Source organism: Tupaia chinensis, unplaced genomic scaffold (assembly GCF_000334495.1).
Source record: "Tupaia chinensis unplaced genomic scaffold, TupChi_1.0 Scaffold000354_1, whole genome shotgun sequence".
Taxonomy (NCBI): Eukaryota; Metazoa; Chordata; class Mammalia; order Scandentia; family Tupaiidae; genus Tupaia; species Tupaia belangeri.
Genome location: NW_006159849.1, coordinates 10,224,828 through 10,240,042, shown reverse-complemented (window position 1 = coordinate 10,240,042; position 15,215 = coordinate 10,224,828). Strand labels below are relative to the sequence as shown.

At 38.6% G+C, this 15,215-nt stretch overlaps 1 protein-coding gene across 1 annotated transcript in view; it reads left to right on the top strand.

Annotated features, from left to right (window-relative positions):
* The window catches only part of ABHD17B (abhydrolase domain containing 17B, depalmitoylase), a 44,874-nt gene that overhangs the window by 15,530 nt on the left and 14,129 nt on the right, over window positions 1–15,215 (top strand). The gene's annotated exons all lie outside the window — the stretch shown is intronic.

Here is a 15,215-nt window from a genome sequence, read left to right as displayed (position 1 = left end):
ACCGCTCTTCCCCCCAAAATCTGGCATCTCCTTTATTCACCAGTTAAAATTCTAACCCTTTTCCTTCTCCAGTATGTATAATTCTAACCCCAGTGAGGACCCAAGGTGTTTTTTAGAAGTATGCTATATTGACCAAGTTTTGTTGAATCTCCACTAGTGAATGAGTGAGCTAGGGATGGATATTCCTTAATGTCTACGTGAAGACATATCCCCAGGATAGAAATAAGTCTTACACTTAAAAGAAAAATAAAGTCCCATACTAAAATTACAATCTGGGTTGTGTGCAGTACCAAAAGGGAAAGAAAAATTAAAAATGAAAGGTTGATAGAAGTCAGGAGTATGAGTAGAAAATCCTGTCTAGACCTGAGAGTATTAATAACATAGAAGTGAAGTTAGAGACAAAATGAGCATTTACAGAATCAGAACCAAGATATGGGTAGATTAAGATCCAGTTTGATTTCTTTTGTAACAGAAATGCCTCGAACACTGGAGATATCCATCTTACCCACAAATCAGATAGGTACAAAAGGGAAGGGTTCTTTTAGCTTTCCAGATACTTCTATAGAAATCAAGATAGTACAACTGTTCTAGATTGGGTGATTGGTAAGGCTTGAGAAACATACAACTAAAATGTAAGATGCATTTTTTTCCTAACTTGCCACAGGCACGTGCATTTGCCAAAGAGAGGGAGAAAGACAACCCCCCCCATCACTACCCCTGCACACAGTGGGTCATGGTCACACTATAGTCCTTCATTTCTTCACCCTTGTTGGGATTTGGGGCACATATGCCCGTGGTACCTGGCAAGTTACTCAAGCCACTGCGGCTGAGGTTCAGACCACCTGGTTGGCCATGTGGATGTGAGATCCAGCTTCATTAACCACCAGGTCACCGGGCTGCCCCCCAAAAATGGAATGCATCTTCTCTCTTTAAAAAAAGAAAAATTAAAGGACTGGCAGATGTCGTACTGATTACATCCCAGGACTCCCATGTAGTCGACTGCAGTTTGAGTCCCTGACCCAGCAGCTTCTTGCCAATAAACATATACATAGGCTTTAAATTCTCTTCAGTTACAAGCTACACAGTGTCCCTCAGTTGATCTAGTGTTTTCCAGACTAATGAATAATTTTCTCTCTAACAAAATACACTAGGCAGCCTGTTTGCCTGGACTTACGGTAAGAGTGGGGTATGCAATTTATATGCTTTTGAGTGTGGAACTGAGGGTAATGTGAAAGTCAAGTAAACCATGTAACCAAGCCCTCAAAATTAGAGAGAAGCCAGCAGGTGGCGTAGTGGTTGAGGCACTAGACCTCCCACATGGCCAGCTGTGGTTCGAGTCCCAGACCTAGGGGCTTGAAACTCGGGCCAGGTGTATTTGTGTGTATGCTCCAAATCCCAAGAAAAGCACTGAGGAGAAGGGATTTGTGGTGTGGCCATCCCTCCCCCACAAGGGACGGGGGTGATTTCTCCCTCTTTCTGTCCTCATCAGTAAGTGCACATATTATAGCAAAAAAAAAAAAATCTCTTAAAATTTTTTTTTTGAAGAGCAAATCCAGGCAGAAGTCAACAGGACAGAAACCAGACCAGAGCAAGAAGGTTCAAAAGGAAGGCAGAAGTATAGAATCTTGTAGTTAGTCCCTAAAATAAGGCAGCATAACTACACATACTTTCGTCTTCAATTGGGGAAGGTGCTATCAGGACTCCGAACTGTAGACCTTTTTTGCATTTATCCTCTGGTAGTTAAAAATGAATGTTAAAGTCATAAACTGAAGAAGCAAGGTGTATAGCAGGCATTGTTCAGTTAACACTCATCATTTTAGTAGTTTTCTGTAGTGGGCAACATTGTTCTGTGAAGTTTAATCCATTTGTCTGACCTCCTTGGAACATCTACTACAGTAGTTTTAAGGCACTTAATTGAAGGGGGAAGGTAGCAAGAGAAGACACCACAGAAAATCTTAAGGGAAAACTTATTCTAGTAAATCTAATTACTATTATTATTGGCTATGATAAAACATAACTAACTTTTCTTTGGCACACAGTAAACACTCTTCAACTAAACTTTATGATGTTAACATAACCATAATACAAAAACCTAACAAGAGAACAAATAGAAGCCATTTTCTTTTCTTTTTCTTTTTTTAAATTTGCCAGAGGGCATGTGTGCTTGCCAGAGAAGGACAGAAAAAGAAATTTAAAAAGTACCCTCCATGGAGAATCGTCACACCACAGTCCTTTCTACATTTATTCTTCCTTTTTTGATTTTTGATACACATGCACACACATCTGGTATGTTTCTCAAGACATGGGGTCCAGCATGAACAGTGTGATTATCTATTTAGTATCCAGCTATTCTGCTCATGTAATCACTAGGCTATGGGCTTGGCCCTAAGCCATTTTCAGTCATAAGTAGAAATGCAAAAATCCTATGCAAAATGTTAACTAAGTCTAGAGATGTATTAAAAAATTATACATTATCATCTAAGTCAGATTAATCCAGGAATGCAAGAATTGGTTTTGTGGAACTTCTCCATCAAAACTCAGCAAACTAGGAAAAGAAGGAAATTGCAGGTGAATAAGAATTTATGAAGTTGTGTAAGATGTCAGCGTACAAAGATTTATTTAATTTCTGTACAGCAACAAAGAATTATAAAATAGAATTTTAAAGAAGATATTGAAAGACATAGCTTGTTTAAGAATGTAAAGACTTAAATATTCCAACAGGATGGAGAAATGGAAGGAAAGGATTGGTCATTACCACACACCATTAGGAAATGCTATCTCCCTTTTCTCTATCTCAGAGGCTAACATGTACCCTCTGGAAATTAAAAGAAAATGTTTTTAAGTGTTTGGAACAAGACCTAGTAAATGCTACTTAAGTGTGTTTTGATAAATAAGCACTAGTCTGGCTTTTTTTTTCTTTTCTTTTTTTTTTTTGGTATAAGGGCGCGTGCGCTCGCCGGACAGACGGAGAGACACAGAGAGATAGAAAGCAAGAAAATCACCCCCCGGGGGGATGGCCATGCCACAATCCCTTCTCCTCCATTCTCCTCTCGGAATCTTGGGCACGCACGCACACGTGCCCGGCGTGAGTTTAAGTCACTGGGTCCAGGACTTGAACCGCAGTCGACCATGTGGGAGTCCAGCGACATAGCCATAATGCTAACTGCTGGTCCCTAGCCTGGCTTTTCTACCAGCAGAATTATAAGCCTGCCAATTTAGATTTTTCAGTTCAAAAGTCAGTGTTAATACTATTTGTTTGACAGACTTTACATCAGCTCATAATGATTTTGAGTGACTTCTGCATGGTAACCATTGGAAGCTATAGGTGTATTCAAACTTAAGTATGTACAGTAGAGGAGGATGTATGATATTCAGGACAAATACAGACATATCATGCTTAGTATTAATAAATGGTTGGTAAGTTATGAAGTGGTTCAGTTGATTAATTATATAATAGGTAGCATTTTTTAAAGCCCAAGAAGTGTTACTCCTTTCGAAATAGGACTTTCTGGTCCCTCAATATACATTCCCATGCTTTTAGAAGATATCGTTAAGATACAGACCACAATTTAAATTTTCAATGATAGTGCACTGAGTACTGCAGATAGAAAATTTCAAAAAATCTCGAAGTTCAGAAAATTTGCAGAGTATATGTTCAAAATTTTTTAAAAATGTAAGCATATAAAGTTTTGTTTTAGGGACTACCAGATGATGTAATGGTTATGTCGCTGAACTCCCACGTAGTCAACTGCAGTTTGAGTCCTGATCTGGCAGGACTCATGCTGGGCATGTGTGCATGTGTGCCCAAAATCCGAAGAGGGGAATGAGGGAGAACAGACTGTGGCATGACCATTCCCCCTGGAGTAGTGATTTCTTGCTTCCCGTCTCTCTGTCTCTCTGTCTCTCTCTTGTCTCTCCTGCAAGTGCATGCCCCCTAAAAGGTTTTTGCCTTAGGATGCATATGCTCACCAGAGAGAGAAAGACAGTGAGAGGAAAAGTGAGAAATTACCCCCCTAGGGGGATGACCTCACTGCAGTCCATTCTCCTCCAGGGATCTTGGGCACGTATTCACACATGCCTGGTGTGTTCAAATCACTGGGTCTGAGACTTGAACCAGGTCGGCTATATGGGAGTCCAGTGATGTAACCACTATGCCATCTGCTGGTCTCATGAATAAGTATTTTTAATACTTGACTGCTCATATAATTTTGACTGCTCTTATAATTCACTGTGTTAAAATTTAAAGTATACTAGGGCCAGAAGGTAACACGTTGGTTAAAATGATAGATCCTGCATGGCCAACTGCGTGGTTGGAGTGCCATACCCGGCAGCCTGAAAAAACACTAGGCACGTATGAGTGCATGCCCCAAATCCCAAGAGGAGAATGAAGGAAAAGGGAATGTGGCTTGGCCATCCCGCCTGGAGGGTGATTTCTCACTTTCCCTCTCTTGTGTGTCTCAACGGCAAATGCATGTGCCCTGTAGCCACCACCACCACCCAATTTTTTTTAAGTATATTTAATTCAGGTTTTAAAATTTATTTTCAAGTGTTGAGTTTTGTTTTTTATGTCCTTATATTCAAGTTGATTAGGCATATATCTCTTTATGTTTCCAATAGATGGAAAGTAAGAAATAATTCAAACAAAATAAATATACATCACAGTAAAACTAAAAATATTTTCATATTGTGCAAAACATTATTTCATCAAGAAAATGGAAGCAGGGCTTCAAACAGATATTTATTCGTCCATATTCATAGTAGCATTATTTACATTAGACCCAAAAAAGTGTTTATCAATGAATAAATGGACAAAATGTGGTACATCCATACTGTGAAGTTTTATTCAGCCTTAAAATGGAAGGAAAATTCTGACATGTGCTATAGGATAGAAGAACCATGAAGATATAAGTGGAATAAACCAGTCATAAAAGAACAAGTGTTATGATTCCTCTTGTATGAGATACCTAGAGTAGTCAGTTTTGGAGAAACAGCATAGAATGAATGATAGTTGCTGGGAGCTTGGCAGGAGGTAGGGAGTATAGAGAATGGAGAGTTACTATTTAATGGGTATAGAATTTCAGTTGGGAAGATGAAAAAGATCTGGAGAAACTGGTGGTAGTAATTGCACAAAAATGTGAATGTCCTTATTGCTACACAACTGAACATCTAAAATGGTAAATTTTCTGTTAGGTATATTTTACCACAATTTTAAAAAAAAGTTTTCTTTGAAAAACAGTTGAAAGAAAGGGGAACCTCTCATGCCCTTACTAATACCTCCATTTCCCCCAACTTATCACCTGCCTACCCTTTTTTCTCAAAATTAAAACTCATTAACCATGACTTACTAAATATAAGTTCATGTGCTTAAGTGCTTTTATTTATTTGTTTTTAGGTTTCTGCAATAGGGCACATGTGCCTGCTGGAGAGAAACAGAGAGGGAAAACTGAAAAATCACCCCCCAGAGGGGGGATGACCATGTGGCAGTCCCTTCTTTTCCATCTTCCTCTCGGGATTTTGGGCACACATGCACATGTGGCCAGTTTAATTTTCAAGCCACTGAATCCAGAATTCAAACCATGGTCAGCCATGTGGAAGTCCAGCACTTTTAACTACCACACCACCTGCTGGCCCTGTAGGTGTTTTGTTGTCAGTGGCAGAGGAACTCTGAAAAGTCAGGGGAGTTTTTTCCTTAAAAAAAAGCAACACATGATTGTATATACTTATGGTAGTTTTTCAAATTATAAATTTCTTTTACATGCTATGAAAGATTTAGTGAATCTAAAGTTTATGAAGAGAATCTTAGTTACAAAGTTTCAGAACTATAAGAAACTTTAATGTGTAAAGTTACCACTTAATAGAAAAAGAATTATAAAGAGATTGACTTTCCTAAAGTCATCAGCTTTTTCGTAGTAAAACTAGAGCTGAAAGCAACTTTTTAATATTTCAACTTACTGTTTGTTGGCCTGTGGTAGAGCCTACCTACCTGCTGTTTCACTTTTTGTGGTTTAAGTTACTTTTAGTTGACCTCACTCTGGAAATACTGGGTCATCAGAAAAGTCTTGACATCTTTTCTGTTTTTCTATGCAAAGATGACTTTTCTGACAACCCAGTTGAGTGTACAACAGTAAGAAATTTTGAGAGAGAGAACTCATGCACATAGCTTTTACTATAGTATGTTGTTTTAGTTATTTATTTTTATTATTCTTAATCTCTTACTATGCCTAGTTTATAAATAAAACTATTATAGGTATGTATGTATAGGGAAAAAGCATAGTATATATAAGTAGTTTTGCAGTATGAAGCTGAGATTTGGTTGGAATTGAAGAATGAGACTGAAATGTTTCACAGGAGCATACTTCTTATGAATGAGGAAGGAGGACTAGCAGTTAGCATAATGGCTATGTCGCTGAACTCCCACGTAGCCGACCGTGGTTCGAGTCCCGGACCCAGTGGCTTAAACTCATGCCAGGCACGTGTGCATGCGTGCCCAAGAGCCCGAGAGGAGAATGGAGGAGACGGGATTGTGACATGGCCACCCCTCTGGGGGGGGGGGTAATTTCTCACTTTCTATCTCTCCGTCTCTCTCTGTCTTTCTGGCATGCGCACGTGCCCTATAGCAAAAAACCCTAAAAAAAAATAATGAATGAGAAAGGAATAATGTATATTTGTGCAGTGTTTCTAAACCAATGTAATGTAACAGCTTTTCTGTGATTGAGGGTAAGCATGGTTTAGAGTTTTGTAAAAGAAATGCCAAAAGCTGATGATTAAGGGGAGAAATGTGTCTGTTCATGTTTTAGCTTTGCTCAGCAACACGTTAGAGGTGTGACTTTGAAAGCTCTGAGCTAATTGCACTTTCCAGTCACCAAACATTTTATCAGAATACATGATATTAGCATACACAAAAATTAACCTGTCCTGCTGCTTACTCAGGAAGGCTTAATTCACTTGTTAGGGCATTGCTTCAGTCATCATCAGAATTGTAAAAGTGCTTAGAATACTGTTTGGGCTAAGTTCAGAAATTAGTTGGCTAATAGTCACAAGTGTTTTCACAGTTTCTTACAGTTTACTTGCAAGTGTAATTTACAAGAAATTTGCCAAGAACAAAAATCTCAGATACACCAAAACTATGCGTTAGGGACCAACAGTTAGCATAATGCTATGTCACTGGACTCCCACGTAGTCGACCACAGTTCGAGTCCTGAACCCGGTGATTTAAACTCACACCGGACATGTGTGCGTGTGTGCCCAGGATCCCGAGAGGAGAATGGAGGAGAATGGAGGAGAAGGGATTGCGGCATGGCCATCCCCTCTGAGGGGGTGATTTCTCGCTTTCTGTCTCTCTGTCTCTCTCTGTCTGTCTGGCGAACGCACGAGCCCTATAGCAAAAACCTCTAAAAAAAGAAAAAGAAAGCAATGCGTTAAAGCATACAGATATTCTAATGGATTTTTTGCTCGCTTTTAATAAAATGGTTTGTATTAGAATTGGACTAGAAATGTTATTGTAATGTTTTTGTCAAATTACACTCTTCTAAAATAATGTATGTATAGGTAATCTCATTGAATTCTATGTCACTGTTCAATGGGCCTATCTATCAAAATTGTCTGTATACTTTTGCTAAAATTTTTCCCTTCATTTTGAAATATAAAAAACGTAACGTTTTGAGGGCCAGCAAGTGGCATGGTGGTTAAGACCCTGGACTCCCGCATGGCAAACTGTGGTTCAAGTCCCAGACCCAGTGGCTTGAAAATCATTTCAGGTGTGTGTGTGTATGTGCCAAAAATTCTGAGAAGAGAATGGAGAAGGGGTTACAGCATGGCCATCCGCCCCCGTGGGGTGATTTCTCACTTCTTTTCCTCTTTCTGTCTCTCCATCAAGTGCACATGCTCTATAGTAAAAATCTGTTTAAAAAAAAAATTTCCCCCAAGTTTGTAAGCTTTCATTTCCATGTATTGATAAGTCAGTTTTTTAAATCTACATCTTCAACAGAGTTAAATTATCCTAGCAAAGTCACAAAAATTTTGAATCTTGTGACTCCACAGACAGTGGAATGCTGCTTCTGCAGATATTTTAATGTTCTATAAGAAAAAATACAAGCTACCTCAGAGAAAGAGTTCCATAGTCTGGGGACCAGCAGTTAGCATAATGGCTATGTTGCTGGACTCCCATGTAGTCAACCGCGGTTTGAGTCCCAGACCTGGTGGCTTAAACTCCCACCAGGCACGCGTGCAAGCGTGCCCAAGATCCCAAGAGGAGCAAGGAGGAGAATGGATTGCGGCGTGGCCATCCCCCCTAGGGGGTGATTTCTCGCTTTGTGTCTCTCTTTCTCTCTCTGTCTTTCTGGTGAGTGCACGCACCCTATAGCAAAAACCTTTCCAAAAAAATTAAAAGAATTTTTAAAAAGTTTCACAGGCTGTATGGTCTTTAAGAAGGTTATGAAAAATGCATTGTTAAAAACATGCATTGATTTAAAACTGTTTTGTGCCAAAATAAACTCATACTTTAATTCCATTTTTTCCACACTTTTTGAAGTTCCTTCATATTTCTGCATAAGACAAATACAAGGTAGAATATGTGTTAGAACATCATTCTAAATAACTCTTTTCTAAGTTACAGTCATTACAAAGGTTTTGGATGTTCTCACTTTACTAGAGAGAAACATTTTGCCAAACTTCTTTCAAAGGGAATGTTCTAATGGATATGGCTCTCTAATGACCATAACACTCAGGGCCAGCCAGTGGTGTAGTGGTTGAGGTGGCTGACCAACATGGCCCACATTGCAGTTTGAGTTCCAGACCCATTGCAGTTTGAGTCCCAGACCCGACGCTTGAGAGATACGCCAGAGTTGGGTGTACATGCCCAAAATCCCAGAAAGAGAATGTAAGAGAAGGGATTGCAGTGTGGCCATCCCCCATGGGGAGTGCTTTAGCCCCTTACCGAACTATAGCGAGCTCATATGCCCTATTGCAAAGTTAAAGCACACACGTGAAATCGTGTAGCTATACTTTGACAAATGCTCCTGTAGATTCCATACTAGGTTTTAGGGTGACCGTGCCTAACTCACATCCTGTCCTCAAAGGATGCTGAAGTGAGTTTAATTTTCCATGCTTTATTATTAGTAATAGGCTACTGAACTGTTACATAATTGACTACATTTGCCCGTATACAGTGATTTCCCTTGAGTTCCTCTGCTGTGATATGTTGGGCCCTTGGCCCTCTTGTGCAGACCTGATAGAATTCTGATTTTGTTTTTTTTGCTTTTTCATAGTTTAATTTCTTTGCTGTTAGTAGGCTCTGCTATAAATTTAATTTTATTATTTTTTTCCATTTATCTATTTATTTGTCAAGTTTATCTTGAATATCAGGTTTAATTTTTTTTTTTTTTTTTTTTTAAGGTTTTTGCCACTGGGTACATGCTCTTGCCAGAGAGACAGTGAGAGGGAAAGTGAGAAATCACCCCCTGGGAGGATGGCAACTCCACAATCCCTTCTCCTTTCTCGTCCTGGGATTTTGGACATGAGTGTATATGCATCTGGCATGATTTTCAAGCCACCATTTTGAGACTCGAACCTCAGTCGACCATGTAGGAGCCCAGTGCCTTAACTACTATGCCATCTGCTGGCCTCCAGGCTTTAATTTTTATAACCAAAGATAATCAAAAGTGCTGACTTTTTTTCTTAGGATGACAGATAGACCAATTTTTGTATTTTGTGCAGTCTTTTTATTTTCAATGATTTTTGTCTTTGCTCAGAAATTATTTTCTTGTCTAAAAATACCTGGGTCTTCCAGAAACCTGACTGTCAAATAAAGGGTCTTATAACTAAATGGAAGTAGTTATAGATTCTTTAGGTGACATGATCAATTCTGATATCACATAGGACAGAATATATGATATTCTCCCAAATTTACCTGTGAATAAAGCTAAATTCAAAGTAATTAATCTTAAACTTTAGAAAGTAGTTCTTAACATGAACTCTAATATACCAAAATTTAAATGGTTCATTATATACCTTGCATTCAAAACCAGATAAATCAGTATAGATACCATTTAGAGCACAGAAGTCAAAATATTACACAAAATGAAAAGATAAAAAAGCATTCCTTTCAATGTTTTCTCTAAACCTGCTTTTAAGGACTTTTGAGTACTAGTTCTCTTTAATACAACAAAATCTTGAACTTCAAAAAAGTCAGTTGTCGTTTATATTGTAGTTGATAATAATGTAATATAAGTTCATCTGCATTACCAAGAAACTATGATGATATAGAAGGGAGAGTTTTCAGTAAATTATCGTTATAAAAGAAATTGGAGCAATGTCAGTAGTTTCTTCTGGTAAAGAAAGGAAGGAGATACAGTAAGTCATTCTATTTAGGGATATTTTTAAATTAGTCTTCCTGTTTTGTTAAGAAAGAACTCAGATGTTCATCTTTTTCCTTTGTCATTAAGCAGGAAAAAATTCTTAGGAGAATCAGGTTTTTTAATTATTATTTTTTATAATTTTAAGAAATTCCTCTTGCTTAAAGTGAAGAAACTGTAAGAGTACCATGCCAAAAAGAAAATGTTAATTTTCATGATGTTTAATTTCCATCTGTTAACATTGAGGTGATCTGTCATTTAGTGTACTGGTTCCAAGAGGACAGAATTTCCTCTATCCTGGAGAAATGTCCTTTTCTGTGTTTCATAATACACTAAATGATTTTAGTAACTAACAATGCTTTTCCATCTCCCCCTCAGCTTAGATTCATGGCTTTTTATTTGACTACTTCTATTTCACCTCCATATAAAAAAACCTAAGTGATAGTCATACAAGTCTTCCTTTCTTTCTTAACATGTAGCTTTAGTGAATTTTTTTTTCATCTTTTGTGATAGCTTAGGTGCAGAGGTTGAGATAATCTTACTACTTTACTAACTTATTCATTCAAAAACGATTAGAGAGCCAACAAGGTGGACTGGTGGCTAAGGCACTGGACTCCCACACAGCCAACCGCGTTACGAATCCCAGACCCAGTGGCTTGAAAGTCATGCCAGGCACATGTGCATGCATGTCCAAAATCCCAAGAGAAGAATGGAAGAGAAGGGATTACGGCATCATCTCCCCCTCTCCCTCTGTCTGTCTCTGGCGAGTGGATGCACCCTATGGCAAAAACCTAAACAACAAAGCAAAAATAAAATATTAGAAATACTACTATCTGTCAGATACTCTGCTTGGCACTAGAGGCCTCTTTGAGCAAGTTGATGTGATTGTTGCCCTTCAGAACTTACCTAGTTCATGCCATCTTACTATCAGCCTATGAGCATAAGCCATGCTTTTATCTTTCTCTTCACCCTTCATCCCTGTCTTCTTTCCCATCAGTATACATGCCAATAGACATGTTCTTATGTATGTTTTGTCCTTGAAGATAAATAAAATAAATAATGTATTTATTCTTTTTAATTGCCAGGGAGCATATGTACTCACCAGAGACAGAGAAAACACCCCCCAGTAGGACATGGTCACACAAGAATCCCTTCTCCGTTTCTCCATTCTGTTGGTATTTTGGCCATACCCAGTATATTTTTGAAGCTACCAGGTCCAGGATTCAAACCATGTTTGGTTATATGGGATCCTGCTCCCTTTACCAGTAGACTACCAGACCAGTGCTATTATTTAACTTACATTAATGCTATTATAGAACTCAATTTAGTCCTTACTTTTTTCACTTAGTACTCCATTTTGCAAGATAAAACCATCAAAATCATTGTTTCTGACTCTAGTAATACTCTAGTATCTGTATCCAACACAGTTACTACTCATTTCCCTAGGGATAAAATATATGTTTTTCTTATGCTCTGGCACAAATGCTTCATTGAACACCCTTGTATACATTACCTTAAGGATTGTACAAGTGTCTCTTTAGAGTACTTACCCAAGAGTGGAATTCCAAGTAATTGGTAAACAGTGACTTACCAAGCAGTTCCAAGATTCCTATTTTCCCCCATTCTCATCTTGATATTACTCAGTTTTCTAATTTTTTAAAATAGTTTTGAAGTACTATCTTTTTTTTTTTTCTTTTGAGAGAGAGAGATTTTCACTGTAGGGCGCGTGCGCTTGCCAGACAGACAGAGACATAGAGACAGAAAGCGAGAAATCACCCCCCAGGGGGGATGGTCACGCCGCAGTCCCTTCTCCTCCATTCTCCTCTCGGGATCTTGGGCACGCACGCACACGCGCCCGGCGTGAGTTTTAAGCCACCGGGTCCGGGACACGAACCGCGGTCGACCACGTGGGAGTCCAGCAACATAGCCATTACGCTAACTGCTGGTTCCCTGAAGTACTATCTTTTGCATTTCTCTGATAGTTGACAAGACTGAACTTTTCTTCCTGTACATTTTAGCCATGTGAATGTACTTTTCTGTGAATTACCTCTTTGTTCTCGAGTTACGTATTTTATTTATTTATTGAGTTTCTCAAATTTTAAATATTTACTGCCTGATATTTTAGGATGATGAAACTGTCTTTCCCAAGGCAAATATTACTGAATGAAAATCTATAATGTTTTGTCTTTTCTGTGATTTTCATTAAGTTTACTAGTTTTGCTCTTTAGGTCTATAATCTGTTTGGAGTTTGCATTCTATCTACTGAGAGGTAGATTAGTCTTTTCTGGACATTTCATATAAATTGAACCATTGAGGCCAGCCAGTGGTGTGGTGGTTAGGCAGCTGGATCTCACATGGCCAACTGTACAGTTCAAGTCCGGACCCAGTGGCTTTAAAAACACACCAGGCAGGGACCAGCAGTTAGCGTAATGGCTATGTCACTGGACTCCCACGTAGTCGACCATGGTTTGAGTCCCAGACCCGGTGGTTTAAAACTCACACCGGGCGCGTGTGCATGCATGCCCAAGATCCCAAGAGGAGAATGGAGGAAAAGGGCTTGTGGCGTGGCCATCCCCTCTGCGGGGTGATTTCTCGCTTTCTGTCTTTCTGTCTCTCTCTGTCTGTCTGGCGAGCGCACGCGCCCTGTAGCAAAACCCTCTCAAAAAAAAAAAAAAGAAAAGAAAACAGGCATATGTATGTGCATGCCCAAAATCTCAAGAGGAGAAGGGATGTAAGAGAAGGGATTGTGGCATGGCTATCCCTCCCTGGAGGGGCTGCTTTTTCACTTTCTCTGTCTGTTTTTCTTGGGCAAACAATGTGCCCTGTAAAAAGTTTTAAAAGGGGGGGAGGGAAAAGATCCTTTAAGTTTTCCAGGCTGGCTAGAACTTTTGATCCTCTTGAGTCAGATTCCTTAGTAGCTGAGATTATAGGCATGTACCATTACACCAGCCTTGAACTTTCTATTTCTTAATTTCTCCACATCATATTACCCAAGAAATGTATGTATTTCATCAAGGTCAATTTATTGATAATCTTATGTTTTTAAAATTATGCAGCTCTTTCTCCTTTTTCATTTAGTATTTTGCTTTATTTATTTATCTCTTATCAATCTTGTCTGAGTACCCTTTCCACAAAAGAGTAGTTATGAATTGAGCTTCCAAGAATCATTCTACCACTTCTCAGTTCCACTGTGGACCAGTTATGTTACTTAGGCAAGTTATATTTACAAGTATTCTCTACTTGTATTTCCTCATTGCAAAGTGAATATAGCCCTATAGTCTGCAAGCCCAACAGTACCACCAGTCCCTATGTCACAGGGTTGTTGAACGGATTAAATGAGTTAATATGTGAAAAGTGTTTAAAACATTCCTAGCACTTAATGAGTACTCAATCTGTTTGCTATCAGTAGCACTAGAATCCTTTTCAGAGAAACAACTTTTGGTTCTATTATATTTTTATACCCTATTTTGTTAAGGGGAGAGAGACCCACCCCCCACATACACACCCTCCTGTGGTGAATGGTGACAACACAGTCCCTTTTCTATTTCTCACTCCTTTCCACATGTACACATGTGCTCAGTGTCTTTTTTAAGCCATCTTGTCTAGAATTTGAACCACACAGTCAGCCACATGAGATTCAGCTCATATAACCACCAGGCCACAGGCTGACCCACCTGTTGACTTTAATACTGGGAATTTGCAGCTGGGTTTTTTTGTATGATACTTTTTCCTGCTTCATCTTTAAATATTCTGCTTTCTCTTCCTCCTCAGGGGGTGGGTTTATTATACCTTATTTTAGATCCTTGCTTGTCTAGTATAAAAACTTTTTCTTTGCTATAAATCATTAAATTTGTTGTCTCTTTTATGGTTTCTGTGCACTCTCAAATGCCTTAACATTTTCCCCATTGGATTGCCTTGTCTCTTCCAACTTTTTTTTTTTTTTGCCAAGAAATAACTAGTAAGTGATATTTTTATTCAGATGGGAGTTTTATAAAAGCAAGTGGGACTTAAGAATCCATTTCAGTCATTTTAAAAATTAAGAATAGAATTAGTAACTTTCCCAGGTCATACTAAAACTTAGATTTTTATTATTACTATACCATTCTTCAAACTTACAGTAAAGAGGACAGTAACTTTAAGTAGGTCTGTGTTGCTGCCCTATACCTGGCTTGTTATTAATAAAGTGATAATTTGCAAGTTGGTTAAATGGACCCCAGTTATCTGGCTCTAGGAAGGTCAAGGTAGGGATCATTTTGTCTGTCACCATTAAGAAGGTCAGGTTTTCTTTTTATTAAACTAGACCCTGGGACTGTAGCTTTTCTTCTTACTGCTGCTTTCCTTTGGTGCTCATCCCCCAAAGCATTTGTGCATTATATACATTCATTCAGGTTTATTTCAAAATTAGTTCGTTATAGTATATAAAAGGTAAGAGGTTATTACAGGAACATAATTTAGCTACTTATTAATCAAGCTTTTAATAGACCGTTGTAGGTCAGCAGTCGATGGCATCTAAATTAATTGGGGATAAGAAATAAGCAGATTATTAAATAGAAGCGATTTATTACAACTTCTACTTCATCTTCTTTCTCTAGGTTATCTCCTCTTCTGAGACAGACTCTTTGAACCTTTTCTGCCATCTTCTTTACCAGGTTCTTTATCTTCCTAACCAACATAGTAGATTTGTAGCCAAATGCTGTGGTCGTCCTGACTTATCACGTATTCATTGCACTGAGCCCTGTGTATGCCCTCAGAATTATTCTCAGCATAATATACTCCAGGGAGCCAATTAGTTAGTTCTAGAGCTGGCACTTCATTGTCATTTCTGTTCTGATTCTTGTTCTAACCAGACTAAGATGTTAATTT